The following is a 17,800-nucleotide window of genomic DNA, read 5'->3' on the forward strand; positions in this document are numbered from 1 at the left end:
ACATGGCCAGCAAGACCGACTGGCAGAGCTGCTCTCTGCTCCACCTGTGAACCGTGAGGAGCTGCAAGAACATGACAATCTGTAGACGTGGGACATGGGCCATCACTCTGTATGTTGAGCTGTGTGCCCTCTACACCCTCTCTTTCCTGAATATGAACTTCTGCCATCAGGAAGAAGATTCCGTGTGCCGAGATGTAAAACAAACAGACTAAAATTATCGTTTATCCCAACGTCCATCAAGCTGCTGAACTCTAATAGTAAATCTTAGCACAGCAGAGCAGGGGTGCAATAAATACACCAGCACTTTTTGCACTTCGCACTTTAATTATTACAGTTAATTCTTAGGATGTTGTGTTGTCTTTGCTGTCATGTGTGTCCTACTTTTGTGTCCTAGCACGCTTTGTTGATCTTATGTTTATGTTGATTTTATTTTTTGTTGATTTTAGAAAGTTTTTTTCTGTTACATGTTTATGTTGTGAAGCAACAGATTGTAGCACTATGTCCAAAACATAGTGCTACTTTATTGTCCTCGGGGACAATAAAGTGTATTCTATTCTATTCTTTTCTAAAGCCTTTTTTGGTAGTTATGAATTTTGCTAAATTGCCTTTAGGTTTGAGTTGTGCCATTATTTGTACAGGAAATCAATGAATGTAATGTCGTGCTGTACAGAAGTTATTATTACAAGTCTGATGTTGTTCATCATTGTTGTACCTGCCATGTGTGTCAAGTCGCTGGAAAACCAAACCAAGTGATTCCCCCTGCTCCTCTCTGCCCCATTCGAGTAATGGGTGAGCCAGTTGCCTAAGACTAAATCTGGAAATCAGTTCCTACTAACTGTTATATGTGCTTCCACTAGGTTCCCAGAAGCTATCCCAATACGGAAAATTACGGCTCCTGTCGCCATCAAGGCTCTGGTGAAGTTCTTTTCAATGTTTGGTATGCCAAAAGTGGTTCAAACTAATCAAGGCACCAATATTAAATCAAAGGTGTTTGCCAAGGCACTTAAAGTGCTCATATTATGTTCATTTTCAGGTTCATAATTGTATTTAAATCTTTTTTTTGGGGGGGGGGCTTTTCCCTTTATTATATAGTGACAGTGGATAGACAGGAAAGGGGGAGAGAGATGGGAGATGACACGCAGCAAAGGGCAGTGTGTTACAAAGTGAGCACGTTTGTCTCTGAAGTAAAGGCTGGACTACAATAGAGCTGTTTGGAGCAGTTTGTGAACAGTGTTTTCTGTTGGAGATGGTAAGTCCCTTTGGGGGGGGACTTTGGGCTTTTTCACTTTGTAAACCTATAACGTGCACAAAAAAAATATATAACACAATAAAGGAAAGGGAAAAAGCCAAAAAGCATAATATGAGCACTTTAAAACATTAGATGTTAACCATGTAACCTCTAGTCCCTACCATCCTGAAAGTCAGGGGGCACTAGAGAGATTTCATCAGACTATGAAATCCATGTTACGCAAGAACTGTAATGAGTCGCAGAAGAACTGGGATGACAGTGTGCCACTTGTTTTGTTTGCAGCCCATTAAAGTTGTACAGGAGTCTCTAGGTTTCAGCCCTGCTGAACTAGTGTTGAGACACGAGGTTAGAGGTACTTTAAAGGTACTTAAGGAGCAACTGGTCATGTCAGAGAAAAGAGTCAAAAGTATTCCAGAGTATGTTGCCAGGCTCAAGGATTGCCTCCAACAAGCCTGCTCTTTGGCTAGAGATGCCTGACTTCTTCCCATTTCAAGATGAAGAAACGCTATGGCCGTAGAGCAGTTGCACACTTGTTCCAGCAAGGTGACAAGGTTTTGATTCTGTTGCCTATACCCAGTTCTGCACTCTCCACTAAATGTATGGTCCTTATGTTGTAGAGAAGAAAATCAGTGAAACCAACTACGTCATCCAAACCCCTGATCGCAAGCAAAGAACCAGTGTGTCATGTCAACATGAAGCTGTACCACTGCCGGGAGAGTCAAAGAGACTCAATCACAGTCCAGGGTGAGCCACCTGCTATATCGCCTATGGCAGGGGTATTCAACTAAATTTTAAAAAGGTCCAGTTAGAGAAAATGTTTTGAAGCAAAGGTCCAGAAGATCATAATGTCTAACAATTTAGTGTTATTTATATTTAAGTAGCCTAGTAGTTGTATCAACATCTGAATGTAATCAATAACTGACCGTCAAATCAAATTAAATCAGTACAATTCAAAAACTTGTTGACAATATTTATTGTCACGTAACATAGAACTGAACATATATGTATGACTGTAGATATGTATAATGTTCTCTCATTAACTAAATAAAACTAGGGCTGCATTTACAAATAAGAGAAAATAAATAAAATGTGAAAATTGTGCATTTTCAAAAAAAAGTGCTTAACTTCGGAAAAATAATATAAAGGGAGGAAAAGTTTTAATTTTTCCTTTTCTGTTTCACATCTTGACTCAACAGTCTCAACCAATTTTACAAATAACAAATCTCAACAGATCTTAACAATTTAAAAAACAAGCTCATTTTTTTGTTTTCCCTCAAGTAGTGTTTCAGCTACTGCACTCATGCATTCTTTGACAACCCCTCCATCTGTAAATGGCTTTTTGTGTTTACCCAAAATCCAAGAAACTCTGAGGGAACACTCAAGAGCACGTTGTTGGGCAGTGAATGTGTGGCTCAGGATCCTGGTGGACTGGTCATATTGGGCTCTGAGACTACCTATTTTCTGTGATCTCAATTCAGATTTGAGTGGGTATGTTTGTTCAAAACCTTTATGTTTTGTCTCATAATGGCGTTTCACATTGCCACTTTTAATAAGTGCCACGGTTTCTGCACATATGAGACACACTGGTTTAGTGCTCCCATTGGGAAGTATGAACAGAAATGAGTCTGTCCATTCTAGATTAAATGCTCTGTTTTCACTGTCCACATTTCTTTTTTTGGAGAGTGCCATTTAACCCTTATTTTTCTCTGTTACCCTTTCTCCGTCTCACTCATCTGTTTCGCTCCCTTTGTCCGTCTCACTCGTCTGTATCTCTCCCATCGTCTGTTTCACTCCCTTTCTCCATCTCATTCGTCTGTATCTCTCTCTTTCTCCGTCTCACTCGTCTGTTTCGCTCCCTTTCTCCGTCTCACTCGTCTGTTTCGCTCCCTTTCTCTTCTCCGTCTCACTCGTCTGTTTTGCTCCCTTTCTCCGTCTCACTCGTCTGTTTCGCTCCCTTTCTCTTCTCCGTCTCACTTGTCTGTTTCGCTCCCTTTCTCTTCTCCGTCTCACTCGTCTGTTTCGCTCCCTTTCTCTTCTCCGTCTCACTCGTCTGTATCTCTCCCTTTCTCCGTCTCATTCATCAGTTTTCGCTCCCTTTGTTTTCTACATGTATCGCTATCTTTTTAATCCGACTTTCTTTTCCTGTGTAACTTGCTTCTAACTCTCTCATCTGTCTGCACTGTAGAGTCCCAATGTTTCCCGCCCGGAATGCAAAGACTTCATTGGCTGAGTGGTATCACGTGGGATGGCTTAACTCACATGCAATTGGTCTGTGCGTTTCCTCATCCACTAAACCACTACCGTAAAGACTACAAAAGCTGCGCATATTAAAATAGAAGCGCCCCGTCAGGTTTTAATTCATAATCTTTTGTTTTGGTCCGGGTCCGTATGGGACGGCTTCTAGGTCCGGATCCGGACCGCGGTCCGCCTGTTAGTGACCTATGGCCTATGGCTTCCATTTCGAAGGTGAGCCCTCCTGGTGATAATAATGGGTTGGTGATGCATGGTGCTACACCACAAGGGGTAAGGCTGAGTAACACTGAAGTACTGTCCAACTTGCACCGCTACTTGTCTCATCTCCCTGATTAACAGAGTGAAATATGTAATTTCCTTTGTTTGTTTAATGACATTCCATCCCAAACTTCTGTCAAAGCTCATGACATTGACCTAACTAGCCCTAGGCCACTCAAGCATCATGCCTATCGGGTCAGTCCCGTTAAGAGGGAAGTCATGAAGGAGGTTGACTATCTTGTGCAAAATGGATTTGCATTGCCAAGTTCCAGTCCATGGAGTTCTGGAGAGTCTTCTGGATATGAAGTCGGATGGAAGTCCAAGGTTCTGCACTGACTTCTGCATGGTGAATTCTGTCACTGTCCCAGATGCACATCCATTACCTCTTATTGAGGAATGTATTGATGAAATCGGTCCTGCTGCATATGTCACAAAACTTGATATGTTAAAGGGATACTGGCAAGTTCCTTTAACCCCTCGTGCTTCTAACATTTCTGCTTTTGTGACCACTGACAGTTTCCTCCAATACACTGTTATGCCCTTCGAATGTGTAATGCTCCTGCTACTTTCCAGAGGTTGGTAAATAAAGTATTGGGAGATGTTTGGAGAGACTGGACTAGTCATTTGGTTGCCTTGAGGGAAATTTTCAAACACCTGTCATCTGCAACTTTTCTTCTGTAGCAGCCCGGCTGACTGATCTAACCAGTCCCTCGAAGCCCTTCGTTTGGTCAAGTGAGTGCCAAAGTTTTTTTGAGAGCCTTAAAGGTATTCTGTGTTGCACTCCTGTCTTGCTTAAGGTTGATGCCAGGGCGGTTCGGGCAGGGGCTGTTCTCCTGCAAGAGGACAACCATGGCATTGACTATCCTGTGAATTACTTTTCATGCAAGTTTAACAAACATCAACTCAACTATTCCACCATTGAAAAGGAAGCGCTTGCATTGATGTACGCACTACAATATTTTGAGGTTTATCTTGGGTCAACCATTAAGCCCATTAAGGTCTTCACAGACCATAATCCTGTGTTCCTCTCCAGGATATACAATCACAATCGTCTTATGTGATGGTCTTTGATTGTTCAAGACTACAACCTTGACATCAGCCATAAAAAAGGGTCTGAAAATGTTTGATGCCTTGTCACGTGCTATGTAGTTATGCTTTGCTGTTGCTATAGATCGAAACCTTATGTTGGATGTGTTTTTTTGAAACATTGTTTGGACTTATATAGGTGGAGGTATTTAGGAGGCAATCAATAAAAGGAATACTCTTGAAGAGTGTTCATGCTCGCTCTGCTCTGCTTGCTGGTCGCTGGTCTACCTGCCATTTAAGCTGTGGCTGTTGTTTTGTGTTTAAGTTGTGTGTGGTGGAGGTTGAGGACCTTACGTTAAGTTGGGGTACCCTGTACATTTTACACCCAGTTGAACTTTGCATAGAAACACCAGGTTGAGTGGTCGTTGCCACCCGTGTAATGTTTTCTTAAGCAGCTTTTTAGAGAAGCAGGCTAGGTATTTTGTTTTAGCGTGCTTGGTTTGTAGAGCTAGAGGTGAGCTAGGCCTAGTTTTGTTAGATTCATTTCATTTGTTTGGCACGACCTCTAGGTCCCATCTTCCACCACCCCTTTTGTGAGCTATTTCCATGTTAAGAATAAACACCATCATTTTCACTTTTACACTGACTCTGTCGCAATTTCTTGATTGTCGTGTCCATCGAAGGGATCGTTACACTTAAAAAATACATTTCTCAAATGCCTGGCTACAAGTAGCAGCTTGAACTCAAGCAGATGATAAGCCTACACAGCCAGGAGGTTAAGGTTTCCCCCGACACGTGTCCATCAGGGCTAGGGGCTCAATAGAGGGAAATGAACCAAGGGATATATCAGTGGACACACAAAACCAGAATTTGATGCATTATGTAAAATAACAGTCACAAATGCTTTCCTCGAAAGTCCACTGGACTCATAATACATACAATATCTCAACTTATATTTCCTCCATTGAGCTTGTTACACTTTCACTGGCCTGTTGTTGGGTGAAACATCCTGCCAGGCCCGGGATCCTTATGATTACCCTGTGGTGTTCAAAACATGTTAACTCACTGCATACCCATAGTGATGGGCCCATACGATGGAGCCATGTGGCTTTTTTGGGCTGTGCCCAGCCGAGTTTTTTGGCAAACCCAGCCACCAGGCGTTCACCGATGAGCCCTTCCTCTCATAGGGTCTTTTTCACAGGGTTCACATTATGCTGCGCTCGCCGCTAGGTTGCTCTTGGTTGTCCTATTCCCACATCAAGTCTGCATCCGGTGTTTACATCAGATGTGTAGTACATGCAACATTGTGTAGGATACACAGCGATTTCAGTAGTGATTTGGTGGCGAAGATGTTTGTGTCTTTGAACCAAATTAAAGCCTTGGCACTTGCCCTGGTTGTGAGGAGAAGACGGAGGAAGGCAGCCGCAGCAGCAGCAAGAAGGGTGTGGGTGCATGAGACCCTCAGGTCCAGAGAACAGTTGGGGGAATTCCGGCTCGTGAAGGAGCTCCGCTTTCACAGTGACCGGTTCCAGGGGTACTTTCGGCTCAACAGGGAGCAATTTCACAGTCTGCTGACAAGAGTCAGGCCTACGATTTCCCGGATCTGAACAACATTTCGAAAGCCCATTTCTTCAACGGAGCATCTGGCAATTTGTCTGAGGTAGGTGTTTTATATGACAATGACATATCGTCATCTGTAGCAACATTAGCATCAGCTGAGTGATACGGTACGCATAGATGGAATGTTGTTGCCAAGGTTCTCTCTTGCTTAGTAGGCCTACACTAGCCTGTGGTGATTACATTTCTGTCCATGTTACTTATTGTGTCGATAGTAATATGCTAGCGTCGATGATGATTATTATTTATAGACTGTTGCACAGAACAGACGGCTAAAGTAAAAATTGCATTATTGTGCCTGCGTTACATCTTCCAACTTGAATGATGAACTAATTTCCTGTAGCACTACCTACAACTAGCCTAGCTAATTCTAGTACTTATTATCTAGGTGGAGATGGCGCAGTGGATATGACACATGCCTTTGGTGTGGGAGATCTGGGTTCAATTCCCACTGCGATACATCAACCAATGTGTCCCTGAGCAAGCCACTTAACCCCTAGTTTCTCCAGAAGTGTGTGGCCTCTGACATATATAGCAATTGTAAGTCGCTTTGGATAAAAGCATAAGCTAAATGACATGTAATGTAATGACTAAAACTGACACTTCACGGAAATAGCACTCACTGATGCACTAACTTGTACTTATGCTATACCTTGATTGTTTCCCTTGTTGGGAGTCACTTTGGTTGAAAGGCGTCAGCCACATGTAATGTAATTTCAGATATCTGGCGTGTGAAGCCATTTGGGATAGCCTGGTGAAGGAATTCATGCCTGTTCCAGTAATAGATGGGAAGCATGTGGTCATCCAGGCACCACCTCATTCCGGCTGCCAGTATTTCAATTATAAGGGAACCTACCCTGGAAGAGACCTCACCCAGCCAAGGAGGACCTTCAACAGCCGCCTGTCACGTGCCAGGAGAGTGGTTAAGAATGCCTTTGACATCCTTGCTGCACAGTGGAGGATCTACCACCGTGTCATTGGAGTGAGCCCTGAAAATACAGATGCCATTGTGAAGGCAACAGTGGCTCTGCACAATTTTCTGCGGTGGCACTCCCCAGTTGAAGCTCCTTGCCCATCAGAGGCCATCCCCATCCCTGCTCTACAGAATGTAGGGAGAGTCGCCAGCAACAACTCCACCCAAGAGGCCATAGCCACACGAGAGGTTTTCAACACCTACTTCTTCTCTCCTGCTGCGGCAATACCTTGGACCACAGACGCCTGAGGTCTTTGCAACCCACACCTGCTGCTTCACTTCTATGGAAGAACACAAAGGCTTTTTTAGGAGCCACTCTCTTATTCTTTGAAAAGCTGATTCCAAAGTGTCCATATTACATTACATGATGATCTGATATAATAACAAGGACACATTACTTCATTCATCATATCTTAGTCACTCATCCACCCCCCGTGAAAATACACACATAATATTTAGTCACTTATGTGAATTTTGTTTTGTAACATAAAAAACACATACACAACAACAGAAAAGTTAACTAATGGTTACTAGATCTATAAAAAGAAATGGAATTAATTCTCTGTCTGCTATTTCATTTGCAGACCTGTGATGTGAGTGCAGCTGATGTGGAAAACATGTGGAACATAAGAAGATAAGTAGTTGTGAGTGTAAACATATAAAGAAATAGGTGTGTTGTTGTTTTTTGGGATTTTTTTTTTTTTTGTGTGTTTCCAGTCCAATTAATGACATATGCTTTACAAAACAAATGCTTTATGTTACATTTCAAAGCATGAAATAACATTAAAATTGGTCGGAAAGTGGCTAAGCGTTAGCCTAACTGTTGCCTACTTGCCTTGCTGGTGTGAGGGGGTGGCTACGGGAGGACTTGATGGGGAGAGGGCGGCTGAGCAGGATGGTAACTCGTCACTTGTAACCGCGTTACTTAAAATGGCAGGAGTTTCCTCCTCCTGCTCCTCGGAGTGTTTCTTGCTGAATTTAAATGAAAACAAGCTGCTTTGCTTTGCGTTTCATATTAGCTAATAGCTACCGTCTGTGTCTGTCTCATTGAGCTTGCTTGAAAAGCTTGCGCGCCAACGTCATTCATTTCATTGGATCACTTGCTGGTGACGATGCAGCCTGTGGGAAGGCTTAAGAGGCCACACGCGGGGTAGAAGCCGCTGATTGGCTGAGAAGCTTTCACTCAAAGCTTTTCTCGGGCTGTTTATTGGATGAACTGCTAGAATGAAAATCACTCACTACTCACTATAGGCCTGGGTCACCTAAAATGGGTGGGCCCAGGCCAATGGTAGCGCCGCGGGTGTTTGAGACGATGCGTTCTTGCTGGTTTTGCGCAACAGCCCCAGCACAGAGGCTACCTGCTGTGCTCCAAAATAACAGCTAGAAATAAAAACAATATAACCACTTTGTATTTAAACAATCTCCAGACAAGTAAACCTCACAATGTAACAACTATTTCAATAATATTGAAACATAAAACTTATTGAACTTTCATTTTATTGTTTATGGTTTAGCTCAAACACCCCTTACTTATTCAAAAGAGTGGAATGCGATCCCTACTATTATTAGTGTATTAGTTTAAGTCAGTTTAAATTAAAAAAATAAGTACGTCTATGCACTGGTGTGTCCTATGTGTTCCTATTAGTGTTATGTGGAATTATCATTTCTATATTATTGTAGTGCACTGTATATGCCCAGGGACAACAGATGGAAATTAGCTATTAAAATTATAAAGGCTGGTGTCTCCCCTTTAATCTACATAACATGTCATAGCATGTTACCACTTTATGTACAACTGTTCATTTATCATACAGACTGAAACTCAACTTCTAATAAATCAGAAAACAGATAAACCAAAAAAAGTATGAACTAAATACTAAATCTAATGTATATTAGATTTACTGCCAGTCTCATGGCAGTTCGTGGAATTGTTACGTTATTGAATCTATTGATTCGTGAACAGGACACGATTATGTCGTTTTTTTCGTGTGGTGATTACAAATTTTAATTTAATGTATTTAAATGGGAAGCATGTAGGTAGGTAGTGAGTAGTATGAAAAGCAGAAAATCCGCGCAGGGAGGTTGGTTGGGGTGGTGGATGGGTCAAGCAACACAGGGCTTTCACCCCGGAGACCGGGGATAGCGTCCGGCCGGTTGCAGTTACTTTCACACGCGTTATTTTCTTCCTAACCACAACCGTCCCGTTGTTGTGGCGTTTCATGTCCCCGTTGTTGCGTGCCACAGAGACCGCGGATCGTGTCCCTTCGCCCAGGGATCACGTCCCCGTGTGGCAGTCCGTCCCGTTGTTGTCGCCGGCTTGTGGCGTTTCATTTCCCCGTTGTGGCGTTTAATTTCCCCGTTGTTGCGTCCCCCAGAGCAGCCCAGTGTCATGGCAGTTTGTGAAATGGTAACGTTCGAAAATCGTGACCTGTACACAAATTAAACGAGAAAATCGTAATAAATCAAAATAACGTGACTATTTACGAACTGGCATGAGACCGGGTTGATATAGCCTATGTCATAATTTAAACAAGTCTCCCGAAGAGAAACTGGTATCTCTCTCTCTCCCGCCTCTGCCTGCTGCGCTGTGGCCGTGTGTGTGTGTGTGTGTGTGTGTGTGTGACTGTGTGTGACGGCCGGCCAGCGAGGTTGTCAAGCCCGCAGGTGCTTCTGGAGTTTAACTCCGAAAAGGCAGTTAACCACAGGTTCCCGTTAATCTTATGATGGACATGTGTTCCATCAACGGCGAAATAAAAGCCTCTTATTTACGAGACCGGTCTGAGAGACCTGCAGCTTACAGCCGGGGTCTCCGAGTTTGACTGTCCGAGCGACGAGCTAGCAGCCCCGCTAGGCCCAAGCTGGCTGCTGCGTCACTTTATGGAGCTTCTTAACTCCGAAAACTTTGAAGCAAATTGTCAATTCGGCAACGATTTTCACAAGACTGCCTATATTCAAAATCTAAACAGTTAATTTCTCGCCTAAAACGTTCTCAGAAGTGAATTTAGTGATGAATAACGAAGAATGAAACCCGACCCTCGTTGAATGCAGAAATGAATGTTGGGATACGGGTGCTGCCAAGTTCATACAAGTTACCAACCAATGCATCCTCGGTAAAATGGGCGTGTCAAGAACATTTCCGGGAATCTAAACTGTTCTTGGTGAAATGCGAACTTATGTATTGGGACAGTACTTTGGCAACACTAGATGACGTTTCACAGGGACACAAGAACATAAGTCAATAGAAGAACACAGATTGAGAAACGCCAACAGTTTCTGAAACGAGAGTCAAGTGACACTAATCACGGAAAACATAACCTTAAACAGCAGGAGATGACACAAACCAGGTCAGTTATTTCTTTTCACACATTTAAGAGTCTATAAGTCTATGTAAGTAATGACAGGAGGTCTATAAACTATGGATTTCGATATGGCCTTTATACCAAATAGTATGTTGGTTCCACTGCCTGGGGCCTCATTTATAAACGTGGCGTATGCACAAAAGAAAACGTACGTTGCTCTCTACACAAGAATTGGGATTTATACAAAGCAAACTTGACGGGAAAATGTGCGGTCCTCCACGGACACTCTGACCCGGGCGTACGAACAGAAACGGGTAAAATGAGAAACGGCGACACCGACAGCAGATGGATGAAACACATGAAACTAAGACTTTTGTGTAAAATAAATCGAAATATTGCCTTTTATTAATAATATGAATAATTCACAAAGCCATTCTTACAATTAATAGCCTACACAAACACCTGTTTGATTGTTCTGTGGTGAAAAATGAACAAAATAAAACAGGATACTATCTAAATTCAAATGAAGATATTTTTATTTGTTTTTAAGATCATTCATAGAAACCACGCCGTGCCAGGATTTCTGGCAACTGGCACTTTCCAGAGGGAACTGGCTGACAGGCCAGGGATATCTCAGCCAACCCTTAGCCATGTTATGCTAGACGTGTTAGGAGGTATAACAGGTTTGTCACATCTCTACATAACGTTTCCTTGCACGGTGGGTGAACAGACAAACATAAAAGCGCAATTTGCAATAATGTCCGGATTCCCAAATGTAATCGGTGCTATTGATTGCATTCATGTTGCTACACTGTAAGTGCACAGAGTGAGTATTTTCAGTCAATCAATGTCCAAATAATTTGTGATGCAGACATGTTTTTTTTTTTTTTTAATATATATTTCAAAGGTTAAATTTTCAAAAGGTAAAACATATATATATATATATATATATATATATATATATATATATATATATATATATATATATATATATATATGACAGAAACAAACAACCTACATACAACATAAATATAAACATACATTTGGCTCACACATACATTTAAATTTGAATTTATACAGGCGAGAGATTCAGGAGTCATCCTATACAAATAAAATAATCAAGTAAAATAAAAGTAAAATAAACCAAGTGTACATTGCCGTGCATAATACGTTCATATAGTCAAAGAAAGGTACACAGAGACAAAAACATGTTAATTAAATGCTGGGATGTCATTTACGAGGCAGAGCGTGCTCAGCTATGATACAAATCCTCTTGCAAGAATAGTAGAAATATTTAAACCAACATATGACAAAAAGGGTTCCCATGTTTTACGAAACACATCATCTTTGCTGTGTAGCTAAAAACGTCAGATAATCCAGAGCAACATATTCAAGAGTCACCCTTTGCCATTGAACCTTGGATGGAACTTTATACGTTATCCAATTTAAGAGAATACACTTCCTGGCACAGAAAGCAAGTGTTTGATGAAGTTTTCTTCTAAATGTATCAGTAATGGACAAATCAGATATGCCAAGTAACAAGCATAAGGGATTATTATTTCTATTAGTAGATAGAATCTTATTGATTTCCTGCCCAATGACCTGCCAGAACCGCTGCACTTTTCGACAATACCACAAACAATGTGTAAGACTACCAGTTTCTATTTTACACTTGGGGCACAGTGGAGATGAATTAGAGTTGAATTTATGGCGTTGAGAAGGAGATATATGGGCCCTGTGTAGGAGCTTCAGTTGCATGGCTCTCACTGGGTTACAAACATCGTAATTGGGTTGGTACAAGCACACTTCAAAGATGTATTTTTCCTAATAAACAAAAGATTACTTAAAGGGTATCTGGACATTGAACTCTCTACATCCAACCAGAGAGATGTGGCCTCACTACCCAGCCAGTCAGCTATAGTACGTAGATGAACACTCAGCTGGAATTTCCTAATGTCTGGGAGATCAACACCCCCTTCTGTGGATGACAGACAATACATAGCTATTTTGAGGTGTGGTTTCTTCTTAGACCATATAAAGGAACTAAACCAGCTATTTAGTTGCTTGATGGTCTTATGGAGGAACATAACTTGGATCATTTGTATTGGGTATAGCCTGGGGAGGATGTTCATTTTCAGCAGTGCAACACGGCCTAGCCAGGAAACTGAGAGAGTGTTCCATCTCTCAAGGTCCAACCTTATACCTCTAATATGGGTGGTAATTTGCTTTATATAATTGGTCAAAGGAGGGTGTTATACGTATTCCCAAATATACAAAGCCTTCTGGTGACCACTTAAAAGGAAAGGAAGATGGAGTTTTGGGTATTTGTTTCAGATTGCCTAGTGGCATTACTTCCGATTTACTGTAATTTATCTTGTAGCCAGAAAAAGTACTAAACATATTGATGGTCTCAATAAGAGCTGGGATAGATACCTCAGGCTTAGTCAAAACAATCAAGACATCATCAGCATACAGAGTAATCTTGTGCTGCCTCGTGCCAATGGTGAGACCATGTATATTTTCATTGCTCTTGATTGCCTCAGCAAGAGGCTCAATCACCAGGGCAAAGAGCAAGGGTGACAGAGGGCATCCTTGCCTTGTACCTCTTAAAATTTGGATGTTTGGAATTACATGTGCTTTAGTACTCCCATGCTCAAAAATCTTTTTCCTTAAGGCTCTTTGCTTTTTTCTCAAATCGGGCACAGATGATGTCACTGAGCCTTGTGTTCTTTTGCCAGTTTCATACCTGCAGTTTTTTCCGGACCCAGTGATCCCACTTTTTTACAAATGGCACAGCCCAGTCCAGTTTTGTCCATTGTAAGCCAGGGATAACTTTTTTTTCTTCTCTGTAAACTGAGCGTCGGTGCATTAGCAGCATTGATGGTAGGCGTACTACTGCTGTGTCGACCGTGGTCTCCACATCAGCGGAAACAATTTTTGCTTGTTTTGGATTAGACTGGCCAGCGTATTTGAAAAAGTTAAGCAAACTTTGTTGTCTTTTTGCCATTTTTCCCCTGAGGAAACGAGGCTAACAGCACAAGCGCTGCATGTGTTACTTGAAGTTCCTCCCTTCCCGCGAAAAGAATACAAATCCTACCATGGCAACGCCAAGACCCGCCCTTCAATAGCAGCTCGATTGGTTGGGTTTAGGCATTGACCTTGAGTGTTTAAGGGTTAGGATAGCCGATTGGTCAGGGGATAGGACCTGAACAAATCGGGTTACGTCCCTCTCCCCCCTCTGTCTTTCCCTGAAAATTCACCTCAAAACCTTGCATCAAAAATATAAACGGGGAAATAAATCAATGGGGAATAAAGACTAACAAGACAGATAACATCATTGAACACTACACAAACAGTAGTTTATTTTTTTCATAGGCGATTCATCTTTCATAGTGACACAGGGGGTGCTGGATCCAATAAAAAAAGTTCCGGATCCAACGTCGGAGGTGCTGGAACATGTTCTGACGTGTTCTGGCTGAAAATTAAGCTCTGCCTTCAGGGCGCCACGGTGTTCTCTAAACTCGACCTACGTAACGCCTACCACCTCGTCCAGATCTGGCAGGGGGACAAGTGGAAGACAGCTTTCAACACCCCACTTGGACACTTCGAGTACCTCGTCATGCCTTTCGGGCTCACTAACGCCCCGGAAGTCTTCCAGGCTATGGTAAATGACATTTTATGAGATTTTTTTCGATTTGTGTTCGTCTATCTAGATGATATTTAGATTTTTTTCTAAGACCGCTGAAGACCACGTTTGCCATGTCCGACAGGTCCTTCGACGCCTCTTAGAGAACAAGCTTTTTGTTAAAGAGAAGTGCAAGTTCCACCGGCAGTCTGTTCCCTTCCTTGGTTTCATAATCGAACGAGGGCAGGTGTCGGCTGACCCAGAGAAAATCAAGGCGGTTACTGAGTGGCCCACTCCTGTGTCACGTAAACAGTTGCAAAGGTTACTGGGCTTTGCAAATTTTTACTGTCGTTTTATTAAAGATTTCAGTTGGGTAGTTTCTCCCCTAACTAAACTCACTTCTCCCAAGGTTCCTTTCCAGTGGACAACCGAAGCTGAGCAGGCCGTGAGTACACTTAAGAGACTGTTTTCTACCTCCCCTGTTCTGATTCACCCTGACACCAGTTTACAGTTCATTGTTGAGGTTGATGCTTCTGACAGCGGAGTGGGAGCCGTTTTGTCTCAACGCTCTCCCACTGATCAGAAGCTTCATCCATGTGCATTTTTCTCTAAAAAACTGTCTCCTGCAGAGAAAAATTACGAGGTGGGAAACCGGGAATTACTGGCAGTTAAGCTGGCGTTGGAGGAGTGGCGGCACTGGCTGGATGGAGCGGAGCAGCCATTTGTAGTTTGGACTGACAATAAGAACTTGGCCTACATTCAATCAACTAAAAGACTGAACTCACTTCAAGCTAGATGGGTCCTGTTTTTCAGCAGATTCAATTTTGTGTTGACTCATCGTCCCGGCTCCCGCAATATCAAGCCTGATGCTTTGTCTCGCCAATTCACAGGCTCAGATGAGACCAGTGAACCCGAGACTGTCCTGCCTGCCTCCTGCCTGGTGGCAGCCGTACGTTGGGAGATTGAGTCTCTCGTCAGGACTGCTCAAGAGACTGAACCCGGACCTGTGGATGGACCTCCCAACCTGCTCCATGTAGCTGCGTCAGTACGGTCACAGGTACTTCATTGGATCCACACCTCTGATGGCTGATGTCTGAGCATACGTGGCAGCGTGTTCCATCTGTGCATGGGGTAAAGCATTTATAGCTATTGCTAGTTTCCAATGCCCATCCCTAGAAGGGCTTTTAAACGTCATAAAAACAAACATTAGATAGATAGATAGATAGATAGATAGATAGATAGATAGATAGATCTTTATTGTCATTGTATGCAGTACAACAAAATTCTGTTGGAGCCATCCTCTCCAAATAGCACCATAGAGTAGAAAGATTTTTATATATATATATATATATATATATATATATATATATATATATATATATATATATATATATATATATACACACACACACACATACACACACACACACCAGCACATTCTCACCCAAGCACATCTCGCACTTACACATTCATTCCATGTTCTCAATAAATAGCTAGAAAACAGTAAACACAGCAGTCTGATTGCACTGAGGGGGTAAGGGATGTGTGTATGTTTTTATGTGTGGATGTGTGTATGATTTCTGTAATATGTTCACAGCTCTGGGGAAGAAGCTGTTCCGGAGTCTATTTGTGCGTGTGATGGGGGGTTCTACGGCTGCCTGAGGGGAGGGTGGTGAACAGGGAATGTCCGGGGTGTGAGGTGTCCTGCCTGATGTTTGTGGCCCCTGTGAGAAGACGGCTTGAGTATATTTCACTCAGGTTTGGTAGGGGGGAGCCAATGATCCTCTCAGCCGTCTTGACAACCCGCTGCAGGTCCTTTCTTTCTGCTGCTGTGCAGCTGGAGTGCCACACAGTGCAGCAGTATGTCAGGGTGCAGTTGTGCAGCGGTAAAAGCGTGTCAGAAGTTCCTGAGGGAGCCCATTGCGTTTCAGGGTCCTCAGGAAGAACATCTTCTGCTGGGCTTTTTTAATGGTGTGGGAGGTGTTCTGGCTCCAGGTTAGATCCTCCGCTATGTGCACTCCCAGGAACTTAAAGATTACCAAATTAAAATACATAAAGCACGTCAACATATAAGACACATCCATCTGTATGTGTGTGTGTGTGTGTGTGTGTGTGTGTGTGTTGCTGAGTAGAGTCCTTCTAACCAAAGTACCCACACTACCTACCAAGAGCTGACCCATATCATTAAGGCGGCACCGGGAGGAAGGGGATTCTCGAGAGATCACAAACTCTTTCTGAAGCTGCCGGGTGGGTCGATCATCTAACTCCACTAACAGGGTGCCAGAGAGGACCTTTCTAGATTTTTTTAATAGAGAGCCCCATTTACCACACACACACACACACACACACACACACACACACACACACACACACACACACACACACCCCTTCATGATGAAAGCTTTTCGGGAGAATGTTTCATCTCAGTGTGCCTTCAGTTAGATAGGAAGAACAGGAGTACAAGTTTGAAGATATCTTTATGTGTGAGGTCTGTCTTAATGTGTGTGTGTGTGTGTGTGTGTGTGTGTGTGTGTGTGTGTGTGTGTGTGTGTGTGTGTGTACTTAAAGGTGACGTGTTTGTAGTGTGCGCGTGTGTGTCTCTGCGTGCACGTGTCTGCCTAACGGCCCTGAGCTAGCTCCTCACCAGAGTATGAGTTTCACATGCATTTCATTTCCTGCAGTCAGCATCAATTCAAACCCTCCAAGGAATTAAGTCTATCTACCTGCTTGTCGTTTTCTCCTGTCGCTCCAGGTACACCTCTTGCTCACACACACACACACACACACACACACACACACACACACACACACACACACACACACACACACACACACACACGTGTTGATTTTGCCGTGTGCTGTGCACCACACGCTGTACGACCAAAACTGATTGACGTGATTTTTTAGCGCCGTGTGTGGGGTCTCTCAGGATTGGAAAATCGGCCGACAATTTTAAAATCGTCCCGTGTGAACCAGACTTAACTCTGCTGTCATTTCAGACCCGGCCACTTCCATCTGCCTGCCCTCCTATCACTTGATTCACTTCACCTGTTCATCTTCCCAACTCAGCTGTTCCCCATTTACTCATTAGCTTCCTCACCAAGTCATTTCCACCAGTCCTCTGCCAGACTGTCTCAGTGCTTTTGCCTAGCTTTCCAGTGTTTTGTTTGTTCATTGGTACCTAGTTTTTGACCCTGTTTATTTATTTATTTATTATACAGAACGACACACGACCACGGAACACAGACCAACCTGTTGTCCAACTTGTAAAACAAGAGTTTGAAAAAATTTGGAATCAGGCAGCCGTCTCCTGTGCCTTGGCCATGTGGAAAGCAACAAATTTAAAATGAAAATTCCCAAACCGGCAAGTGTCAGCAACATCTTTGTTATTAAATATCACCAAGGTAACGTAATCTTGTGAAGTGCTGTCCCAATCCCATTTATACCTATCTGAGCCCATGTGTCCTCACACACTCACTCACTTAGCACCTGAGATCAAT

The sequence above is a fragment of the Sander lucioperca genome, chromosome 23 (genome assembly GCF_008315115.2).
Source record: "Sander lucioperca isolate FBNREF2018 chromosome 23, SLUC_FBN_1.2, whole genome shotgun sequence".
NCBI lineage: Eukaryota > Metazoa > Chordata > Actinopteri > Perciformes > Percidae > Sander > Sander lucioperca.